Raw genomic sequence first — 13,480 nt, forward strand, 5'->3', positions numbered from 1 at the left:
CAAAGAAGCCAACTACAGATAGCCCCAGGGAAGTCCAGTTGTATTGCCCTTTCCGGCAGAAGACCTATTAGAGGTATAAATTTGAATATCAGAGGAGAGCCAATTATGCAAGTCAATGAGGAAAACATCTGGGAGTCATACTCGATAAAAATTTGAGATTTAGCAGACACATCGATATGATATGTAGTAGGGTCACTCCAATGGTCAAAGCTCTGAGAGGACTCTTCCAGAACCATGGAACACCAAAAATAGAAACTAGGAAATTAATAACTGCTGCAACAACATCAATGATATTATACGCGGCCCCGGTTTGGGGACATACAATTAGTATTAAACGGAATAAAGGAAAATTGAGAAGCGCGCATAGACTTGCACTGTTGAGGGTGGCCGCTAGTTACAGAACGGTGTCCTATGACGCGCTTTGCGTAATAACAGAGGTTCTACCAATAGACCTGCAGATTAAAAGCAGGATGCTTAGATATGAGGGACTACCACAAGACGAGATAGCGGCTCAATTGGAGCAAGAATGGCAGTTGGAATGGTCACGCTCAAGAGTCGGGGATTGGACTAGAAGACTAATCCCTGATATAGGTAGGTGGTATGGAAGTAGACGCGGAAACGTTGACTTCTATATGACACAGTTATTATCGGGGCATGGATCTTTCGGGCAGTACCTAGCCAGAATTGGAAAAAAGGGACACACCACAATGTGTTTATTGTGAGGAAACAGATAATGCGGAGCACACTATATTTGTATGTCCTAGATGGGCTGAAAACAGGAGGGTAATTATAACAAATCGATTAACACCGGATAATCTAATTAATTGGATGGTACAAAATCAAGAGAACTGGGACTGGTTCAGAAGGTTTGCTGGAGAGATCCTGAGAACTAAGGAAGAAGAGGGCGGTAGACTGTGATTAAGTTAAGTAGGGAAGGGTGGACAGTCTCTCCGTGGAGGGCCCGTATGCCCTGGTTCCTGCGAAGGGGGAGAACTCCAGGGGAGATGGGAATAAAAGAAAAGACCGAGTCCCGGCCGGCGGTGTGTCTCCCTGCGGGCGTCTAGGCGCTTTGTGGGGTGGGCACCGTCGGTTAGAGGCATAGGCGTAAAGACCGAGACCCGGTACCCTGCGGAGGGGCTGGGGGACGGCATCGCCGGACCTTGGCCCTAACGCGGGGAATTAGAGGCAGGCAAAAAATAAAATAAAAGATCCAAGACCGGGGGGGCCAACCTCCCGTGCCGGATGTAAAGCCGGTGGGTGGGGGACGCCCCCTTTGAGTAGAAGGACACTCTCCCCGACTGAGTATACTTAAATGGATATCCGGTCGGGGAGAGTAGGGAAAAAAAAATCCATTACCTTACATTTAGAGTTAATGTTGGAAGTGGCCGCCATCTTCTTGAATACAAGCTTCAATTCTTTTTACAGCGTTTCTTGCAACTTTTTTCAAAGTTTGTGGCTGGATATTTAATACAGCTTGCTCAATATTGACTTCCAATTGTTCAAGTGTTCGTGGTTTGTTGCTGTGGGCTTTTTCTTTGAGGTAACCCCCATAGAAAAAAATCCGCCGCAGTCATATCTGGTAATCTTGGTAATCTTACAAGCCTCGACCGATAAGACGATTACCAAAGAATTTTTCAACGAAATCAGAAATTGAACCTGCGTAGTGCGATGTTGCACCGTCATGTTGTATCCAGCAGTGTCTGTCTTCCTCTTCCAAGAGTGCGATGAACTGAAATAAAATATCCTGATATCGTTCTGCATTAATGGTGTACTCGAAAAAAATAGGACCGATTATTTTCTTTCGCTATATCGCGCACCACACGTCCAACTTCTGCGGGTGTAATTGTTTTTCGTGATAAACGTGGGGATTTTCAGCGCTCCAAATTCTACTGTTTTGGCTGTTTACGTAGCTATCCAAATGAAACCGTGCTTCATCTGTGAAATATAACGAATCCATAACATTAATTCCCTCACGCAGAAATCGACGGAATCATTGACAATATTGTAGCCGGTTTTCTTTGTCGGGCTCAAGAAGTTGATGAACCGTTTGAATGCGATAAGGTCGTAATTGTAATTGTTTGGTCGCCCGATGAACAGTTGATTTAGAAAAATTAATTTCAGCAGACAAACGTCTGATCGATTTATTTGGCGAGGCGAGTAATCGGTCTTTGATTTCAGCGACTGTATCTGTATTCAACACTGACGCAGATCTTTTGTGTTCCTTGTTATTAACAGAACCGGACTCTCTAAATTTTGCGACTAACCTTAATACTGATGTTTTGTTAGGAGCTGGTTTATCTGGGTACTTATGGCGAAACAAATCTTGCACTGCAACCACTGATTTCGTACTGAAGTACGACTCACCAATGAAAACACGTTCATCTAGCGAAAACACCATGTTGTCTCTAGCAATACACTGAACGTTATGATTGCATTGTTGTTACTATCGGTAGTGTTATACTGCGTCGCCGCGATGTTCAGATGTTGGACGAGTCCATTTCAGTAACGAGTAGGGGAGTAGGCTTGACTTTTGAAATTTCATGGATGAGTGATTGATGGGTTGCGTTTTATATGGGACACTCTGTATTATTAGATATCTAAAACGGTACTGACCAAAATTTATAAAAAACTCGCTTAAATTTTTTTCGAAAAAATGAGAAGAAAAAGGCGTGTTAACGCGGTAGTCTTGCAATGAGAAGCGGTTCGTGGCAATTGGCCACCAATAATAAAGCTAAATTCGTAACTCAAATCGGCAGAAAACGAATAAATCACTGTATCTCCGGGAATCTTTGAGTGATCGAGACCATTTTAATTTTTAAACTTAGTTAGCTCTCAAAAAAATAGTAACAATCGCGCTTTCAGTTTTTACATATTGCTGATATAGTCGAATTTTACGTACTTAATATTCTTTTGTAACTTTGAAAACAATAAAAATTTTCTTTTTTCAATAAATATACATTTTTACAATAAAAAACGGGGTTTTTAACATTTATTTCGCTTTTTTGTAGTAACTACTTAACAAATTTCAACCTTTAATGGCCTAAATTATAAATACTGCAAATACACACAACATTTATTCAGAATTTTTTCACGTAGAAGTTTATCTTAGCCTACAAAATTGAAAAACCGTTTTTTATCACCTTTCAACGACTGCCATTTTGTCTAGTCGCATATAAACAAGATACACTTATTGTAAATCTACACTCCCATTTACTTTCCTTAACTCTCCTAATTTTTTAGCCAAAAAATTCCTACTGACTGGATTACCGGTCCAATTGCCTTTGCGTGATATTCAACTGCTTCCGTTTGCGCATGGTGGGAATGTTTCTACGTCAATCGAGGATCAAGATATACTTTTTTTACGAACAATTTATCTATAATTACATTGGCGTTTTGGCCATAAAGAAGGAAAACATGCGTGTTAGGACTCTCTCTTTCTTTTTTCTGTTTAGCTTCCGGAACCACCGTAAATTATTAGTTCAGAGGATGATGTATACGATTGTAAACGTTTGTAGCCTTGCCCAGTCTCAGGTCGACCATTCCTAACATATGTGACGTTAATTGAATCCTAACCACCAAAGAACATTAGTATCCACGATCTAGTTTTTAAATCTCTCTAACTGCCTTTACTAAAATTTGAATCATTGCATTCTCGACTACGTAATTCGCTGATTTCCGATGGAGGAGTTCACTACTTTACCAGCGGGGTGAGCTTTTGTGGGTTAGACCTGCGTTAGCAGATCACAACTCTTTTTAACAGCTAAAAATGTTCAATATTTTGTAGCTTTTTTTTTGTTATTTACATTTGGCAAAAAAAGAAAATTATTTGTAATGATACAATAATCATGTAATATAATCGCGGCGGTAAAATGTTACATGAACATCCCATTATGCTCATATCAGCAGAGGACAAAATAAGATTCTAATTAATCTGATGGAAAATATTGTCGCCGTTAAAAAGATAGGACAGAGATACGCAGTCTTTCTAAAAATTATTTGTTGTCATTTGCAGCCTGTTTCAACGTACCCAGCAACAATAAATCATTAAAAAGGAAGGGTATTTATGAATAAATAAAATACCTTTGAAAAATATCAGCCGCTTATTATTTTAATTTTACAACATAACAATAACATTATTTAAATAAATAATTTTTTTAAATAAATATATGTTGATGGTTCTCATCGCTAATGAAGATATGTGATATAAATAAGAGAAAGTGTCTGATCCGTAACCGTGCGTTCATTGGTTCGAATCCGACTTCGTATACATTTTTTTTTTTTACTTTTGTTCTTTTAAATTTAAATATATCAATTTATTAGTAATTATTAACCAATGCAAAAATCTTTAAATTAAATTGGAAGATAATAAAATCTTATTTCACTAATAACGTCTGATTTATTCATGGTTTTTTTTTGTTATTGAATTATGCTTTATTGTAAAATATTTTTACAATCAGAAGTTAATAATTACTAATAAATCAATATATTTAAATTAAAAAATATATATATACATATATACATGAAGTCTGATTCGAATTGAGGTGCCTACCCCTTGTAAGATCCAAATATTTAATTATATAATCCTTATTTGGCTACAACTCTGGAACCAATGAAAGTAATTACCATCTCTGAAATGTCTTTGAATATATCTCAATAAAGATTTATTTCTGCAGTAAAACTATTCAAAAAATTGGATTTTTACTATACATTTTTAGTTAAATGTATTACAGTCAAAAAGGAGGTGCACAATTAGATTTTACAACAGTCCTAAATCCTAAATTTCAACATTCTACGGCTAATCGTTTTTGAGTTATGCGAGATAAATACTTACATATCTATGTACGAATTTACAGACTACATTCCTAAACTAGTAAAAATGGTTCCAGGGAAGGTCAAAATAAATATTTCCGTTGAAATCTAAAAATTGAATTTTTCGCGATTATAATACTTCTATTTCTTCGTACAAAGAAGTAACAAAGGTCACAAACAATTCAACAAAATCAATGTTTACATTTAAAATTACAGATCATACACTAGACACAGTACAACGTTTCATTAACTTCACATACGCTGTCTATCGGTAAAAGGTCTAACCAATTTCTAATTTTACAGCTCTTTAGAGAAATTCTAAAAACGTTTTTATATTAATTTATTTTCGTTAAGATTTTCTATTTTAATATTTTGTTTTATTAACGTTTGAATGTATTTAAATTTATGTTTATTTTAATAAATTTATTTATTTAAATAATGTTACTGTTATTTCGCAATATTGAAATAATAAGCTGTTAAAATTTTTGAAAGGTATTTTGTTTATATATAAATTCCCTAGTAACTTAACATGGTCTAAATACAATTTCCCTGTTAAATTTAAGACTTTAAGACTAATTTTTGGAAAGCCTGTCTGTCTGTCTCCCTCTTTTAATTTGGAGGTTGATGGACTTGTACAGGCTCATTTTACTAATAAACTTTATATCACCCGCTATAACAACATTTATTAAAAAAATTTGATTACTTAATGTAAAATGTTTTTTTTTTAATAATTAAAACAGCGGAATTTATTTATTTAATAGTGAAAAACGTACCTTACTTCTGCTTCTTCCTTCGTTTGTGAAGCTTAAGTAAATAAGATCGAAGAAAAAGAATTCTCAATTGCGTTGATGGTACAGGTAATAAATTGAAGGCTATACGTAAATGACAACTAGGTTCAATGGGGTCGTATCTTTTTATCCGTCATTTTATACAGAATGTAAATTTATATAAAGAGATGAGAAATCATATATTTATATTTTCAATACAATTAAGCAATCAAACAGTAAAATTATTCAGAAATGTTAAATATTTGAAATTACCTTGAAAAATCAAAACAAAAAGATTATCAAATAGAAATTTTATAAATAAAAATGTATGTAAAATAATCAATTGGTCAATATGTTTTATTTCAATAGGCTTCGAGGTCTGTTAAGAAAAAATAACTGGTTTTTTTAAAAAATAATATATATATTTGAATTTACAGATTATTTGTCTTTTTCCCCTTCAAAGTACTTTCCTTTCTTATTTCATCCACTTTTCCCTGCGAGTTTCCACTTTGAAAAGCAGTTCCGCATTACTTAATTTATAAATAGTCTTTGAGGTCCGTGACGAATTCGCTTTAATATCATCAATAGTCTCAAAAGCCGTTCTTTCTTCAGTGATTTTAATTTTAGAAATAGTAAATAACCGCAAAAAGCCGGGTCTAGCGTTTAGGGACGCTGAGGGAGGACAGTAATTTGATTTTTGGCACAAAATTGACAAAGCTGAGTGTGCGCGTCAATTGTTGTGTTGAACGAACTATTAGGTTCCTCGCCATAACTGTTTAAGCGAATTATTTCTCGTAACCGTTAGAAAACATTTTGATAGTACGCACAGTTTACTATTTCAGCTTGAGAATAGAATTCAAAATGCACAATTCCATTAAAATCGAAAAAACGGAGAGCATAACTTTCACATCGGATCGAGACATTCTAGCGGCGCAGAGATGCATTGTCGATCTATTGTGATGATTGAATTTTGTCTCGAAGTCATAGCCGTAAACCCAAGTTTTTTGTACTTTACGATTCTGTACACGAATGTTTCATCGTCATCGGTTTGTTCATGATGTCGCCGACAAAGGCCCACTCTATTTTCTTTTTGCGATTCGGTCATCAAACGACGAAAAAACTTTTCAGCAGCTTAATGCACGTTCAAATTCTCAGTTAAAATGTCACGGCATGATAAAATCGAGACAATAATTTCCCCAGCAATTTCTCTGATCGTGAATCGGTAATTTGGACGAACCAGGTTGTTGATTTTCTGATCGTGGATGTCATCACGTGAATTCGAAGGCCTTCCTGGTCGAGGGTCATTTTTCAATAAACTAACGACCACTCTTAAATCTTGCAATCCATTCGTAATGTTGCGGACGAATCACAGCATCATCTCTGCCGTAAGCTTATTTCAAAAGATTAAATATTTTTGTGAAATTTTCTCATATCTCACGCAAAGTTTTACGTTGTATCGTTGCCCCCGAGAAATGCAACTAATACTTAAAATCAAGTTGCACTCAAATAACAATAACGCGAAAAATAAACTAGTTATCCCCAATCCAAAAAAATGTGGTTACACAGGAGGTTAAACGGAACACAATGCTGCCAACCGCACGTCACTAAATATCTCCGTTTCGCGTAATTACAAATGTCCGGTTATTTTCTGAACAGACGTCGTATATTATTAGTAAGACTTACATAATATTTTAAATAAAATGAAAACCATTTCAAAAAATTTTATTTATATATATATATACAAGAAAACTATTTTGTTATATTATTGCATAAATAAATTTTTTAAACTTATTTTTCATATTATTTTAAATAAATTTAAATATTAAAAAAAAAAATGTGGAAATCACTCACTCTTCTTGTACAAGTATTAAATTACATGTACACATTTTTTGCTGCACTTCATTTTAAAGTGAAATAAGATCTCTCAGTCCTCTAATAAACCGGACACAATTGCATTGTGGTAGACACTCCATTGTATCACATTTTTTTGTGGTGTCCGTCTTGTTTATATATTAATTTTTTTCGCGTTACTTAAGTAGTGGTGTAAGTGAGAACGTGTCGAATCCCTAACCAGTGACACATCGGTTCAAATTCGACTTGACTTCATAGTCATATGTTTTTAACTTCTTTTTTTTTTAATTTAAATATATTGATAGATTAATAATTTTAACCTCAGATTTAAAAAAAAGATTAAATTAACATTAAAAGTTCATAAAATTTTCACTAACAACTTCTGATTTTTTTTTTCATTTATATATATATATTTTTTTTTAGTTAAATATTATTAATTGTAAAACGTTTAATTTACCATCAAACGTTAATGATTATTAGTAAATCAATATATTTATATTAATAAAAAGGTATAAATAGATATATGTACATGAAGTCGGATTAGAATCGATGTGCCATCCCCTTTTAAGATGCAAATTCTTCATTATTTAACATTTCATTTGGGGATAATTCTGGAACCGAAGAAAATCACTACCACTATGATATATCGTTGAAAAACTCTCAATGAGGGCTTATTACTGCACTTAAGAAAAGGTCCAAAGCCACATCATTTCCGCGAATGTTTGAGGAATCCGTGACAATTTTAATTTTTAAACTGGGGGTAACTGGAAAAAATATTAAAAATCGCGCATTCAATTTTTACATCTTAATGCAGATACAGTCGAATTTTATGTACTTAACATTCTCTTTTAACTATCAAAACAATGAAAATAATAAAAAAACTTTTTTACAAGAAATATTCGTTTTGCAAAAGACGGTCATTTTTAACGGTTATTGGGTTTCTTTGTAGTAACTAATTAACAAAATTCAAAGTTTAATAGCCTAAATTATAAATGCTGGAAATACCCACAACGTTTATAAAGAAATTTTTCAACTAGAAGTTTATCTTTGCCTAAAAAATTGAAAATCCGTTTTTTATTACATTACAACGGCCGCCATTTTGTCTACTCAGCGAAAATTTTGTCCATTCGCATATAAACAAGATATACTTACAGTAAATCTACAATCCCATGTACTATCCTTAACTGTCTTAATTTTTTAGCCAAAAAATTCCTATTTGCTGGACTACAAATACATGTGTCTTTGCTTGATATTCAACTGGTTCTGTTTGCGCATTTAGGAGATATTTCTACATCAATCGACGATCAAGATGTAGACATAGGTATCTTACTCTGTAATTATGGGGAATACCGTCGTTACCCAAATGGACCGGAGAGCAATTGTTTCTTCTAATTGTAAATGTGATTATGACTGATCTTCGCTGATTTTACTTTAATTTTCCAGACAATAAATACTAGTCTCTATAATAAATTATATTTGATGTATGTGTTCCCATTTTTTTTTTTTTTTTTTTTTTTTTTTTTTTGCTGCTATTGGCGTAGATCAGATCACGTGGTGTGCACGGTAGCTGTGCAATTACGCGCCACTCACAAACGATTCATTTTTTCGAATGATTTATACTTTTTTATACGAACGATATATAAAAAATTATATTTGCTTTTTGAGGCTAAAAAAGGAAAATAATCTGCTTGAACTCTCCCTTTCTTTCATTCTCTTTTTGTTTTTCTATTTAGCCTCCGAAACCATCGTAAGGTATTACTTCTGAGGATGATATCTACGATTATAAATGTGTGTAGTCTTGTACAGTCTTAGGTCGATCATTCCTAGGATTTTTTACGTTAATTGAATACTAACCACCAAAAAACATCAGTATTCACGATCTAGTTTTCAAATCTCCCTAACTGGCCTTACTTAAATTTGAACCACAGCAATCTCGCTGATTTCCGATGGAGGAGTTCACTACTAGAGCTGCCCGGGCTTTTGGGGGTTAGAGCTGAGATAAAAAATCACATCTATTGAAGCAGCTTTTTAGCTGCTTCAATAGATGTGATTTTATCTCATTTTTATGTTCAATATTTTGAAGCTTTTCGTTGTTTCTTTTTTACATTTGGAAAAAAATTAAGAAGGGTATTTATGAATAAATAAAATACCTTTGAAAAATATCAGCAGCTTATTATTTCAATTTTACAACATAACAGTAACATTATTTAAATAAATAAATTTAATAAAATAAATAAAAATTTTAATACATTCAAACGTTAGTAAAAGATAATATTAAAATATCAAATCTTAATGAAAATTCATAAGTATAGAAATTTTGTAAGAATTTCTCTGAATAGCTGTAAATTTAGATATTGGCTAGTAATTTTACCGTTAGATAGCAAATGTGATGTTTAATGTAATACTGCACTGTGCTTAGTGTAAGATCTGTCATATGAAATGACAAGATTGATTATGTTTATTTATATCTGACTTTTTTTTGCTTACATATCTTTGACAACCTTTTCATCTAGTGATACAATTTTTATTAAAATATTTTTTATTTAGTAGAGAATCATTCATTCATTATTTTAAAAGATAAAACAAAGAATCGTATTAAATTGGCAAATTTATCTAAAATTATAAATTTCTCATACTCCAGAACTTTCAGTTTTAACAGTGACCGTCGACCCGTGATTTTCCGATCCGATACATTCCCAGTAACACAAAATTTATTAATCAAACGCGATATTGTGTAGACTTATAAGGAACTGAAGAATTGGGATATATTTATTCGCAACTTCTCTTTCACTCGTTCGTAAGATTTATCCGCGTTAAAGTTTTTATTTTATTTCAAAGTGATATACGACCTTCCAGTTCTTTAACATGTAACTTATAAAAATAAACTATAAAAATGAAAATAAATATATAATATAGAAAAATAAAAAATATAATAAAATAAATATATAATATAGAAAAAATAAATAAACACGCAGACGCCCCTACGTTAATAAACGGTTCCTAGAAAGTTCTCTAACTCATCATAATTAATCTGGTGATTTTGAGAATTTTCCGGTTCGTCGACATTTATTTCTGCAGCCGACACGCCTGTATTAGGCTCTGAGAGCCTGAATGAATCAGGTGGGCCATTATCATCCCCCTCTGCATAAGCTCAGTGAGCCTGAGGGAGGGCGGTGTCGCTACCTCGGACCCAGTCTGTTTGCCGAGGTAGCCGCTGTTCCTCTCGCTCGATGGGGTCGACGCTAACCCCCACCTGCGATGACGCGGGCTCAGTCAGCCACCTGCGTCCGCTGACGTTATAGTCGGCATAGATCTCCTTTCAGCCGGCTTTGGGTTGAGCTCACCCAATCTTTCGGCTGTTGGAAGTATTAGAGGATAGATTTGTTTTTCTTATAAGAATCTTTTGACGATTACGCATCTTTACAATATACTGGGAAAGATTTGTAATCGTCGTATTTAATTTTCTGATCTCTTTGTTCAACTCTTCGTTAGTGCGGCTGCTGCTGTCTGACTGCGTAGGGACGTCTGCGTCTGCGCCGTTTTGCTGATGGAGGAGGAGGATGACGCCACATTTGTTGACGGCAGCGGCGTCGTAGGTCTTGCCGCCGCCTCCTGCATGGCGGCCGTAGGGCTCAGCAAAATTACTGGAGGCGATGGTGATATGGGCGCAGCCGCCTCCAGAATTGCGCCGACCCTTCGAGTAGATGAGAGCGACGATGGTGGTTATTTAGAGGCCGCTCTCATCATCCTCACCACAGATGTCGATGGGGTTGACCACCACGGCGGCAACTTTTGAAAAAACCAATACCATCTCGATCGGATTCAAATGTGTATATGTAATTTAATATGTACACGGAAGTTGCATCTTCACAAATCAGCTGATTCCAAAATTGAGAGTTTCAGTGTTCAAGTCCTAGTAAAGGCAGTTACTTTGATACGAATTCAAATACTAGATACCAGTGTTCTTTGGTGATTGCATTTCAATTAACCACACATCTCAGAAATGGTTGACCTGAGACTGTGCAAGATCTGAGACTGTCCATTCATCCTCTGAATACCTGACGGTGATTCCCAGAGGCTAAACAGGAAAAAGGAAGGTACAAGAAAGTCATGTGGTGTCCACATCAGATTTTTTAAATTTATATCTACAATTATAGTAAAAATCCTGAATTTGTCATCAAATTGATTTGAGATCTCAGAAATGTCAGTCAGTTTTTGGGGGTTGATTTTTTGTAAGGTTAGGTATGAGGGTATCATTCAGGACAAGTGATTTTTGACCATGAGGATATAGTCAATATTGAAAAACTTATTAGGTTTGGCTATATTTAAATAAAAATACAAAGTTGTATAAAGGAGGCACGAGCATGTAGCTATTTGATGTAGGGGCTTGAGTAGTTGCCTTAGATTTTTGTTTTGTGGTGTTTTATAAGCAAATGCTTAAATGACTTCGGGTAAAATTGGCCTGAGCCCCAAAGAGGCGAGAGCAATCGAGACATGCCCATAGGACATGTTGAAGGCTAGTAACATGGAATGTGATTCCACCTGGCCATAGCTCATTTTTTATGAGTTACCTGCTGACAAATTTTAGCAAAACAATTAGCAATTTAAATTTGATCAAGGGTTCCTCTTAATTATAATAGATCAATAGGATAAAATATAAAAACTTGACCAATTTAAAATTAAAATTTTTGAAATTACATGTTATCAATATGGTGCTGTGCAGTAGCCTCCATCTTGGGAGTCAGTTAAGCCCTAGGCAGTGGCCTGTGATCATAATGTAATCCACAAACCATTCAAATAAAGCGCAAAACAGAACTTTCACGAATTTCATAGGCAGTTCAATCAAAACGGTAGTGCTACACTTCTCACAATTACTATTTGTAATTCAGTGTTCAAAAAGTTCCATACTGAAGCATGTTGCAGATTTGAAGTTAAGATGAAGTCTCTAAATAAAGTTAAATCCAGAATAATTTGGTTAAATGGACTGCAAAATATCCCTGAATGTTGGACTTCATCTAGAAACTAAATAAGTAATTTTTTTTATAGCAGTTGAAAATCCCTGTAAGCTCAATCACAAAGGTGATTGAGTATAAAGATATGACAAACTTGATAGTACAAAGGTGATGGTATATAAAGATATAGTCTAAAAGCGTCCTTTATGATGTTCAACAAAACTGGATTTATTTCATTGTAGATACACAATAGGAATCCAGTGACAATGAATGTATCACCAGACATATAGGATGAATGGAAGACATGTTAAATACCTTCACTGCTTTAAAAATCAATGGCAGCAGCCAATTAAGAGAACAGATTAAGCTATGAACAATAGAAACGCTACAAGACAGAGCTAAAATTACCCAGTGTAAATGAAAATGACAAAAAAGATGCACTGTTTAAAACGCAGTGTAAATTAAAATGGCTGAGAAGTCCCCGTATATCTAGACAAACGTACTTAGTGGGCATAGTATATATTTTGAACATTAACAAACATATGTACTTTTGAATTATTTATCCAGCACATCTGTATGTCCACCATCACACTGTATGTATGCACGGAGTTATGTGTCTCTATGTTCTTGACAAGTTGTGAAGCACCTCAGGATTATGATTCAAAAGACTTCCTCTTCACTGTTACAGAATTCTTTGTTGCACAATGAGCTCTCAGGTGTTAAGATTAAGGCTTCATGGTGTCCACTGCAATGGGCCGGTGATGCATTTGAACCTTAACCTACCCAGCACTCTCAAAATTGTTCATTTAGAAAATCATGAATTTGAAGAGCAAATGAGGTGCAGTCCTATCTAAAATGGGCTTTATCATTCCATGATAACCTTTTTTTTTTGCAAATAAGAACCACCAGTCACATATTCATAAAAAAATATGCTCCAAACAAGAACTGTGATCTCATCTTGACCCACATCATTATATCACATATTCCAGTTCACACAAAACGAGGATTCTCCTTAGCCCAGAAGATCACATCTCAAGCTCTCATGAACTGTGATAAATTCACATTTATCAGAAAACAACACTTGTGTGGAACAATGCATTT

The sequence above is a fragment of the Lycorma delicatula genome, chromosome 8 (genome assembly GCF_047948215.1).
Source record: "Lycorma delicatula isolate Av1 chromosome 8, ASM4794821v1, whole genome shotgun sequence".
Lineage (NCBI taxonomy): Eukaryota > Metazoa > Arthropoda > Insecta > Hemiptera > Fulgoridae > Lycorma > Lycorma delicatula.